The sequence below is a fragment of the Lytechinus pictus genome, chromosome 14 (genome assembly GCF_037042905.1).
Source record: "Lytechinus pictus isolate F3 Inbred chromosome 14, Lp3.0, whole genome shotgun sequence".
In the NCBI taxonomy this organism is placed as follows: domain Eukaryota; kingdom Metazoa; phylum Echinodermata; class Echinoidea; order Temnopleuroida; family Toxopneustidae; genus Lytechinus; species Lytechinus pictus.
This window is the reverse complement of record NC_087258.1, coordinates 25,769,006-25,780,275: the sequence shown is the minus strand read 5'-3', so window position 1 is coordinate 25,780,275 and position 11,270 is coordinate 25,769,006. Positions and strand designations below refer to the sequence as shown.

General features: G+C 36.4%; 1 protein-coding gene across 4 annotated transcripts in view; it reads left to right on the top strand.

The window, feature by feature from the left end:
* The first annotated feature begins 5,300 nt into the window (after positions 1 to 5,300).
* LOC129276867 (protein ELYS-like) overlaps positions 5,301 to 11,270 on the top strand; it is a 60,836-nt gene continuing 54,866 nt past the window's right edge. For all 4 annotated transcript variants that reach the window (XM_064109860.1, XM_064109859.1, XM_064109858.1 and 1 more), the window contains exon 1: positions 5,301 to 5,381. The gene's annotated coding sequence lies outside the window, so the exon portion shown is untranslated. The remainder of the gene's footprint in view (positions 5,382 to 11,270) is intronic.

Here is an 11,270-nt window from a genome sequence, read left to right as displayed (position 1 = left end):
CCCTTAAGGCCCTTAAAGGTCGATCAAGTCCACTCCATAAAAAAATGTTGATTTTAATCAATGGAGAAAAATCAAACAAATTTCTCTTAAAATTTATCTTATTTTTCACCAAAAAAAAGTTATAATTAACAAGTGATATGTAAATGAGAGAGTCAATGATCACTAACTGGGACCATTTCTTTTGGGTTTTTTTATTGTTCTTTCTAAACAATCAGTGGCGTAACTACGGGGGGGGCATGGGGGCACGTGCCCCCCCCCCCCCCCCCCCCCCGAATCGGCTGGCCCCCCCAAAAAAAAAAACGGGTAAAAAAGAAAAAGAGGGAGAAAGGGATAGAAAAGTAGTGGGGTAAGAAGAAATTATTGTTAATTATAATGTTAAATTATATTATAATTATGTTATGTTATATTACATTCAAATATCATAACTTTATGAAACAAAATTTGCGTAGGGCCTATGTCTTCATTGTTCCTGGTGCTCGCATTGTCTGTTTTACAAGATATATAATCCTGTTTTACTATAAAACCTCCCGTTTTCAAGTCAATATACACCAAATATATTTCCTCGCACTTCGAATTATTATCGTTTTATGTAGTGACATATGCTTCTTTTTCATGGCTACTTAAAGTGATTGCCCCATTTTAAAGGACAAGTCCACCCCAACAAAAAGTTAATTTGAATAAAAAGAGAAAAATTAAACAAGCATAACACTGAAAATTTCATCAAAATCGGATGCAAAATAAGAAAGTTACGACATTTTTAATTTTTGCTTAATTTCACAAAACAGTTATATGCACATCCTGGTCGGTATGCAAATGAGGAGACTGATGACATCATCCACTCACTATTTCTTTTGTATTTCATTTTATGAAATATGAAATATTCTAATGTTCTCTTCATCGTCAAGGGAAACAACAATTAATTCCTCCCTGAACATATGGAATTAGCATTGTTTAATACTATATAGTTCAGTCAAGGTGGTCCTCATCAAATACGTAAAATATGAAATATTGTATAATTCAAACAATACAAAACAAAAGAAATAGTGAGTGATGGACATCATCGACTGACCCATTTGCATGTCACTGAGTTGTGCACATCACTGTTTTGTGAAAAATAAGCGAAACTTCAAAATGCCGTAACTTTTTTAATTTTACATCCGATTTTGATGAAATTTTCAGCATTATGTTTGTTTGATTTTTCTCTATTTTTTCAAATCAACATTTTTCTGGGGTGGACTTGACCTTTAAGGTCTTAATATAAACCATTTCCTGTCCGTGCTTACGTTTGCATTCGTGGATTGGTGAGATATGCATGTCTGTTCTTCATGAATTCCTAAAATCAGTCCTTAAAATGTCCCTTTTCATCTGAATATCAACATTTTTCAGCTTGCGTTTCGCGCTCGCATCATTTGGTTAGTGAAATACGCATGGTCTTCGTGAATTCCTACAAGCAGGCCTTAAAATGCATAGTTTGATTGGAGCTTCGATATGTCCTTTCTTCTATTCTTTCTATTTCTTTTATCTCTTCCTATTCTCCTCTTCTTGTTGTTATTGTCGTCACATTTATGCTGTTGTTCTTCTCCTTATTTATTTCCCTTCGTTATCAGTTTCTTCCGTCTCCTTCTACTCCTCGTCCCCTCTCTTCTTCTGTTCCTCCTCTTCCTTCTCCTTCTTTTCTTCTTCTTCTTCGTTATATTCTTGTATATATCTTATTTATTATCTATATATCTTATTTATTGGAAATAGTAAATTCTGATTTTTTTTTTCTTCATTTTTAATATGTAAATAGTATAATTTTAACATTTTATTATCTTAATTCTGTATATTGAGGACCCCACTGGAAATAAGCTTTCGAGCTTTCGTGGGTCATCCTGTGCAAGCCTGTTGTTTTAATGCTACTGTATATGTTATGGTGACTTGCCAAATAAAATCAATCAATCAATCAATCAAAATGTCTCTTTTCAGATCTGATTTTCCTAAATTTCAGCTCGCGTATCGCGCTCGCAATGTTTGATTAGTGAGATGCGTATGTTTATCATGATTACAATGACTACAAGTGCTTCAGATGTATATAGCAATCGCTTGGCACTCGCATTAGATGACTATGGTGAGATATGAAGAAATATTAAGATATACTCTTAATGGATTCCTAAAATATAGTCCTTAAAATGTCCCTGTTTGGGGTCAAAGATATACAAAAATTTCAGCTCCTGCTTCGCGCTCGCATTGTTTGTTTAGCGAGACAGGTATGTATTATGATTACAAAGATTTGCTTATAATGTCCCTTTTTAGGTCTGAATATCAACAATCTTCAGTGCGCGCTTCGCGCTCACATTATTATATCAGCGAGATTGGCACTCGCATTAGATAAATATGTATACTCTTAATTGTTTCCTACTATAGTCCTTTAAATGTCCCTGTTTGGAGCCAATATATACAAATATTTCAGCTCGCGCTTCGCGCTCGTATTGTTTAGCGAGACAGGTATGTATCATGATAACAAAAATTTGCTTGTAATGTCCCCTTTTAGGTCTGAATATTAAAAATCTTCAGCGCGCGCTTCGCGCTCACATTATTTGATCAGTGAGATACATATCCGTTTAATGACACTGTCCTTAAAAATAATGTCTCTATTACACAGTAAAAAAAATAACACGTTGTTTAAGCCTGTCACTCTAACAACAGGTTGTTTAAACTGTTTTGTAATTGTTTAAACTTTTTAAACAACTTGTTTAAAAAGTTTAAAAAGTTTAAACAGTTGTTTAAAAGTCTAAACATTTGTTTTAAAAGTTTATACAGTAGTTGTTAGAGTGACGGGCTTAAACAACGTGCTAAAAATTTTAAACAGCGTTTTTAGTTTTTACAGTGTAGGTCAGTATACCTGGCAACTGAACGCGCTTCGCGCGCTCAGTAAAGTGACTCAACATTTTTGCTGGTGCTCCCCAATGCCGTGACCTACGCCACTGTGAATAGTGGTATAACAGCTTATGATATGCTGATGCCATTACTTGCCTCTATTAGACAAATGTATATGCTTATTATAATTTTAAAAGCTGGAGTTTTTTTAGCTTCAGGACATTAATCCATTATCTCAACTGTAGGCCTAATTATCAAATTTTCTAAACTTTGCTACGCTAGAAATATTTTGAGCTTTCTGTGGTTTAATAGCCAACGATGTGATGATGTCGTTACTTTGATTTTTTTTTTTTTTATCATATGTAAATTTTGATTATATTTTTGAAGCTTCAGGGTACTATTTCAACCATAATTATCAAATTATTTTAATGCTAAAATTTGCACTCTTTTTAATTGAATTTGTCTAAAATGTACTCTAAATAATTTGTAAATTACTTGATGAAATACTATTGATGATTTTTTTTTCATTTGTATGATTGTTTCCCACTTTCTCAAATACCCACTTTATGGGTGACATGGGAATAAATGTCATTTTTATTGTCATTGTCATTGCTAAGACAACTGATCGAACCTAACCTCGAGAGTAGATCGAGGGAAGGTGAGCACAGAGTCAGAGAAAATTATTGAGTAAAAGGAGTAAAACAAGAGGAACAAATTGACAAGTTTCATCAAAATTGGTTGTGAAGTAAGCAAGTTATGGACGTTTAAAAAGTCTTGTTGTACTTTCTATGGGATCCTCAAATTGGCAAACGTGCTTCAAAATGGCTGATTTTGTGGACAATTCTCCATTTGTTTTATTGTACACAATTTTTTAAAGATTTTCCCCATTATCTTTCAAATTGCATATTGCCTCATTCTGAGCATAATATATGTCATGGGAAAATATAATTCACACCACATATGTCTAGATCAGGAGAAAATGATGTGAAATGTGGAAAATAAAGGGGAAAATCTGAAAATTTGTGTACAAAGCAAATGGAGGGTTGTCCACAATTAAAATCAGCCTTTTTGAAGCATGTTGGCCAATTTGAGGATCCCCATAAAAAGTACAGTAAGACTTTTTAAACGGCCATAACTTGCCTATTTCATAACCGATTTTGATGAAACTTATTTTAAATTGTTCCTCTTGTTTTACTCCTTCCAATAAGTTTGCTTCTCTTCTTGGGTTTTGGTTTCCTTTAAATGCCTGTACGTACGGAAATTGTGAGGAGCGCTTTTAATATGAAAGGAATTGATAAAGTGAAGCAATGGAGAAAATTTTGTTTGGGAGGACAATAAGGAGAAAATCAGAATATTTCATATTTCAAAATACAAAAGAAATAGTGAGTGGGTGACCTCATCTATCATCTCATAATTTGCATATCGACCACGGGCATACCAACCAGGATGTGCATATATAACCATGATAACTGTTTTGTGAAATTAAGCGAAACTTAAAAATGTCATAACTTTCTAGTTTTACATCCGATTTTGATAAAATTTTCAGTGCTATGATTATTGGATTTTTCTCTTTTTATTAAAGACAACGTATTTGGGGGGGGGGGGGGACTAGACTTTTCCTTTAAAGGGGAAGTTCGCTCCGAAAAATGTTTCATGTAAAAATAACAGAAAAATTACTAAAAATATTGCCCGAATTGTTGTTAGTTAAAGAGAGATATAGCCCCGGATATAGCTAGTATGCTTTGGAAATAAAGAGGGTTTAAAAAAGGCAAGGCATGGCTGATGTGAATATTGTTTTCTTGTTGTTCTCAATATGTGACAGCCCATTTGAATCAAGGATTTCAGGGAAGTAGTAACTTTTATGCAACGGGGCCGAGGTTTACTATCATCATTGCCTCGATTGATTGTCTACGAGCATTGGCGGCGGAAGCCAAAAAAATTACCAAAAACATTATCAAAATCGATCCACCTGAAATTTTGGGATGGACACAGGTAAAAAATTTGACAAGCAAAAAAAAAAAAAAGGTTATCAGCGAAAATTTGGGGAGGACCACCGAAATCTTTTGACAAGTCAAGCAAAAAAAAATGATTATCAACAAAAAATTTAGGGGGATCGTCCCCCACCTCAATTTAGGGACCCCCCCCCCCCCCCCCCAGCTTCCGCCGCCTATGTCTACGAGTGCAGTTTTCTTATGTTTAACTTGTTAGTCATGCCCGGTAGTCATGTCAACGTGTGTAATTTTCCGTTGATTTTCTATGAAAAAGACAGCGGATGAAATATTTCCTTGTTTTATTAGAGGCTAATAAATTGAAATTGAATTGAATTGGGAGGGGGAAGAAACTAGAAAAAAAAACTTTCAGCGGCTCTTCTTCGTTGCATGAAAATACGTACACTGTACTATTACCGGTACGTATTTCGAGTTCCTTGGGCTGCGCCCTCTCTCGGTTAATCTATTTAAACTTGTTCGGTGCATGCTCGCTCGTCTCGATCGCGGGAATTTCTGATAAGACTGTAAAAATCGAAGGTATGACTAGTATTAATTTAGAATTTCATTGTCTTAAATACTTTTAGTTTTATCGGTTACACTTAATCTATTAATAAGACTTGTTTATTTAGACTGTGTGTGGGCTTTTTTATCTCGATGTTGTCAGTTTGCTTCCTTGATCAAGATCAAACTCAAAGTCAAAAGTTGTTTCACACAGTCCCACATTATCAAAATTACGTTTGAAGTTTATTATATTATGGAGATCTTTTCTGTCGTGTCCACGGAAATGAAAGGAAGGGTAAGGCTTATAGTACCGCCCACAATGCACGCACCAGTCTGTTGCCAATTCAATAGCCCTACTCTTCGCTTGAGTGCACTGAGCGCCATCTTGCTAGTCCCCAGCTCACTCAGTTTGTCGGATCGTTTTCGTAGTACGGTGCATGCACGTTTTTGTCGTAGCTCGGAATTCAGCGCATAGAAAACGGTTATAAAATCACTCCTAGTAGTACCAATGAGGTCCAAACATTACATGTATGGACCTCATAGGCGACATCACTAGTATTTTTGGTTAGAAATCTCTGAGAACAGGATATTTCTATTAATATTATATCACAAGTACAAGCTATATTCCTTTCTCTAGTCTTATTTAAATTATAATTTTATACTTTTATAGTGTAAATGCATCGTTAGCAACAACAAAAAAAAGAAAGAAATGAAGGGGAACTTACATTTTCACGGCTTTTTCCTGATTTTCTGGGCAGTTGCTCTTCACTTCTGACTCGCGATCGAAGCTGATATGAAGATCACGTGATTCGCGTTCTCGTCAGCTGATCGGTTGATTATTCTTTTCGTCAGACGTTAATAATATATATTTTATAATAGGGTGTCTGGAGAAAAATATTATTTTTCTTATTTCAAGAAAATATCACATTTTCTTTGTGAATTTGAAGAGAAATGACCTTCAGACTGACAGAAATGTAACATTTTTGAAAAAAATCTGATTATTGGCTGCAAAAAAGAAGAATGAAATTAGGTCAATTTTCAGCATTTCTCTGCCATAGACTGTGTAGTTAAGAAATGGACACACACAAATCCAAATTTTTAGCTTCTGAGAGCTGTTATAAATTTATTATTAATGCCAAAAACTTGTCCATAAAGAGTCGAATAGGATTTTTTATGCTCTTTCTGATGGTATGATTTTTATAAAGATTTGGAAACCAGATCACAATGAAAAATTGCGACAAAGTGAAAAAAATTGTGCAAAACAGAAATTTCATTTTCCCATAGAAAACGCATGGGGAAATGGCAATCTCAACACACACAAAAATAAGGGTTTGCAATTTATCTCTAAATCCTTATTTAAAATGATCATATAAACTTGTCCTTACTGTCAAAAGAAGCCCCTGAATTTTCTCTTTCCATACATGCCAAACACAAGTTAATAATCAATTCAGATCACATTTTTCTAGTAGCCTGAACTTCCCAAAAAAAACGTGCCATATTTTCCTCTAAATCAGCCTCTCTTATGCTGACACTTTTCAGTGTGGCTTCAGACACCCTATTTATAATGCTAGCATTCATCGCTAATTTAGGTGAAAGAGATTGAAGTTAAAACAGCGCCAGGTCGGAATCATAATTATTTTGGAAGAGTGTATTTATAAATTATACACTCGATCTCATACCTGACGTAGACGGCGCTATTCAACAAATGCACAATCTTCAATATAAAAAATAAAACAGAAAGAACGCCTTGAACACAGGCCAAAATGCCTAACGATTTCTCCGCGGCATTAACAACTATCGTAAAGGGCGCTCCATTTATTAATAAAGATGGACGTATAGCTGTCTATGGCGACAAAATTTACCGCAAATATTTACGAAGAATTGTGAGAAATGGTCTGAGAACCGGTGAGTACCGATTAAACATTATCAATTTATTTAATAGAACATATTTTATGACTAGAGTTTAACAATTTCTAGATAATATTGCTTAGTTCTAACCTAGGGCGGCCCAAATGCGCGTGGGTGGAGTCCCAGTTTATTAACGCGGGTAAGTATTGGGGTGTCGCCTAGAGTGTATAAAACAGTGAGTCCCGAGCGAAGAATTCTTATTTCATACATTTTCTTTCGTTAAAATATTTTATTTATCACTGAAAATTTTTAATTAGATCCCTGACTTTGTTTTACCTTACCTTACCTTACCGCAAATACTGGAAGAATGCTGAATTAGCAGTCGAGCTTCCAGGTCTATCTTCTAATTTTGTCAGCTTCCTTCATGCTTCAATAAGTTTCAATAAGTTTAAGGAGGCAGTGGGGCAAGTTGGTGAAAATTGACTTCTCATATCCAGTTAAGAGTAGTGGGAATCATAATGCTTATCTTTCCAGTGTCGGTCTAGCCTGATTTTGAAGGTGTCTACTGTGGGAGCTTCAACTACCTCAGCTGGGAGAGAGTTCCAATCATTGACTACTCGGTGACTAAAAGCTTGCTTTCTCACATTTGTTCTGCATCTTGGCTTTACAAGTTTGAACCTATGACCTCTTGTAGTACTGTCAGCTAGCTGAAAAAAGTGGTCTGGGTTAAGCCTGTCGACTTCATGAGTGATCTTATACACTTGAATCATGTCACCTCTCTTTCTTCTGTACTCCAAGGATGGTAAGTTCAGGTGTTTAAGCCTTTCCTTGTATGGAAGATGTTTGATCCTGGAGATTACTTTCGTTGCTCTCTTCTGAACTCTCTCGACAGCCTTAGCATCAGCAATGTACTGTGGTGACCAGATGACATTTCCATATTCCAGGAGTGGCCGCACTAACCCTTTAAATAGTTTGGGGATAGTGGTCGAATCAAGACACTGGAAAGTACGTCTGATGCTGATTAGTACCCTGTTTGCCTTATTGACAGCATTTGACACTTGCTTGTGGAATTTTAGATCGTCGTCAATGATGATCCCTAAATCCTTTTCTTCTCTAACTGCATTCAGTGCTGTACTCCCGATGTTGTAGTGCTCTCTTTGGTCACCTGATCCAAGATGCAAAACACTGCACTTGTCAGTGTTGAATTGAAGTTGCCACTTTGAGGACCAGTCCATCAGTGAGTGCAAACTTGCTTGAAAAACTTCACATTGATTTGGAGAGGAGACAGAAGAGAAGGCCTTAGTGTCGTCTGCATAGATCCTTACAGTGGATTCCATAACATCAGAAAGATCATTGATGTACAACACAAACAATGTCGGGCCGAGCACGCTACCCTGGGGCACCCCGCTCTTTACCGTGCACCACTGAGATCTGGCATTGTTTACAACTACCCTCTGGGTTCGGCCACTGAGAAAATCAGCAATCCAAGTTTTGAAGCTCCCTTGAATGTTGTATGCATCTAGTTTTGCCACAAGACGTTGATGGGGTACACTGTCAAAGGCCTTTCTAAAATCTAGGTAGACAACATCAACCTTTTCACCTTTATCCAGTAAGGACGTCCAGTCCTCTAGTGTCTGGAGCAGCTGTGTAACAGTTGATCTACCTGGGACAAATCCATGTTGGGAATCGCTGATTAGTTCATTCTCCATCAGATGATCAACGATCTTGTCTCTGATCAGCGACTCCATGATCTTACAGGGTACTGAAGTCAAACTTATTGGTCGATAATTAGTGGCTTCAGACTTGTTTCCCTTCTTGTAAACTGGAACAACGTGACTTGCTTTCCATGCTGAAGGAAGCTTGCCTTCTTTGAACGACTTAGTGTAGATGATGGCCAATGGTGTACACACTGAAGGTGCCGTTTCCCGTAAAATGCAAGGATGGATACCATCCGGTCCAGCACTCTTAAATTTGGAAAGCAGATCAAGTTTGCGATGTACATCCTCTGGGGTTATGTCTAGAGCAGATAAGCATCCAGCTGACTGTCTGCGTTCAAGCTGTGGGATGGAAGAAGTGTCCTCTTCAGTAAATGTTGTCTCAAAGAAAGCATTCAAGATTTCGGCTTTCTCTTCATCTGTTGAAGTGAAGGTACCATCCGTCTTTTTGAGATCAGGAAGCCCCTTTCTGGTCTTTAGATTATCAGATGCATATCTCCAGAATGCTTTTGGATCCGTCTTCACATTCTTCGCAAGGTCCTTTTTGAAGTTACTTTGCAGATCTCTTGTGAGGCATTGAAGAGCCTTTGCTAGTCTCCTAGCTCTAGCAATGTCAGTTGGGTGTTTAGTGACTTGGGCTTGTTGCCATGCACGATGCTTTTGTCCATGCAGTCTGAGTGCTTGATTGTTCATCCATCTATGCTTTTTCTTACGTCGCCGTGATGAAGAACACGGTATGTGTTTCTTCATAATGTCTGTCAAGATTGTATGGAAGAATGACCAGGACTGTTCAGTATCCATGTCCTTCATTGACTGTTCCCACTCAACTTTATCAAGCTCCTCACATATGTCATGGTATTGTCCAAGACTGAACTGAAGTTTGGGAAACTGTGTTTCTTTTTCTGGGGCTGAGAGCGTAATGGTCAAAATAAGCCCAAGATGGTCGCTCAATCCAAGAGGAGGCAGTGATTCAATATCATCAATCAAATGGTCATTATTAGTGAACACTAAATCCAGGGTGCTGTCATTTTGTCCTACTCTATGTCTTGTTGGGAAATGGACATGCTGGTGTAGGAAGCAGTCGGCAATGGTGTCTATGAACTCTATATCTGTGTTGCTTCTTCCAGTGCAGGATTCCCAGTCTATGTGAGGATAGTTGAAATCCCCGGTTTTAGATCCCTTACTTTGTTTGTTTTAAATTGTGAGCTAATTAGTAATTAGAATTTAGAAGACAAACATGCATGCATCATGACTGTGCATAACAAAGGTTAACTTCTCATTTACGTTGTTGGTGGAGCTTTAGTTTTGGAACTTTGAACATTCTCTGTTTATACTATTTATGCACTGTTAAATATGTTCATTACTATGGTCGTAATTCTCTTGGATTTATCATGTATTTTTTGTTGATTATATGCTTTATTTTCAATGAATATGTAATTTTAAAAAAGGTGCTCGAGCACAGTACAAGATACTGCTAATGAATAATAAATATATCAAGCCAGTTCCATGAACCCTATTTGTATTTCTGTCTGTGCCTTACTGTTATACTGAAAGAATTGATTTTTTTTACAGGGGTTGTCACTATGTCTACGCCTTTTTTGTTTCTGTTTTTTCTCACTTATGCAAGTCTGATTTATAGTGTACAGTACATCCCTGAACAACTGATATTACAATTTTAAATAAATTATTTACACTTTACTTGGGGTGGGCTAAAGTTTTTTGTAAAAATCTAAAATTCTGGGCGCATGCTCAAACTTTTTCGCGCGCCATAAAAAAAGACAATTTTGTATATTTATGGTACTTTCCACTTCCCCCTAAACATAATTATCTTTACGTAGCATATAGGCCTATCATAAATTGACAAAATGTGGAAATCACTTCTTTTTTTTGGGGGGGGGGGTGGAAATCAATGTTTGCCTCCAATATTTTCAGTTGGGCATCATCCCCTGCATGCCCCCGGGTTGATTCCTCTGATGGTAATGAAATAATATAAGGCTTATATCACTGCATAGATATCGGTCATGTTACTAAAATATGAATGAAATTATTATTCATAGTAAAAGGCTTAACGCCATATGGGTTATGTATTTGTCACGTTACTTCATATTTCCATAAAATATGTATTGATCTCACTGGATTATATTTTTACATCTCTGGATTTATTTCAGTTTAAGTTTTATTTCATATTTAGCTTTTGCAAATTAAGGAGCAGATCGATCGATCCATGGTAATGAAAACAATAATGATAATAAACTCCTCTAAACAAACGATTTCAGCATTGTGCCCAAAGATCTGCAAAAAAAATAAATTCATCAACATATCGGGTATGAGATTGTATTTAGGCCTACCCTGCATATTTCCT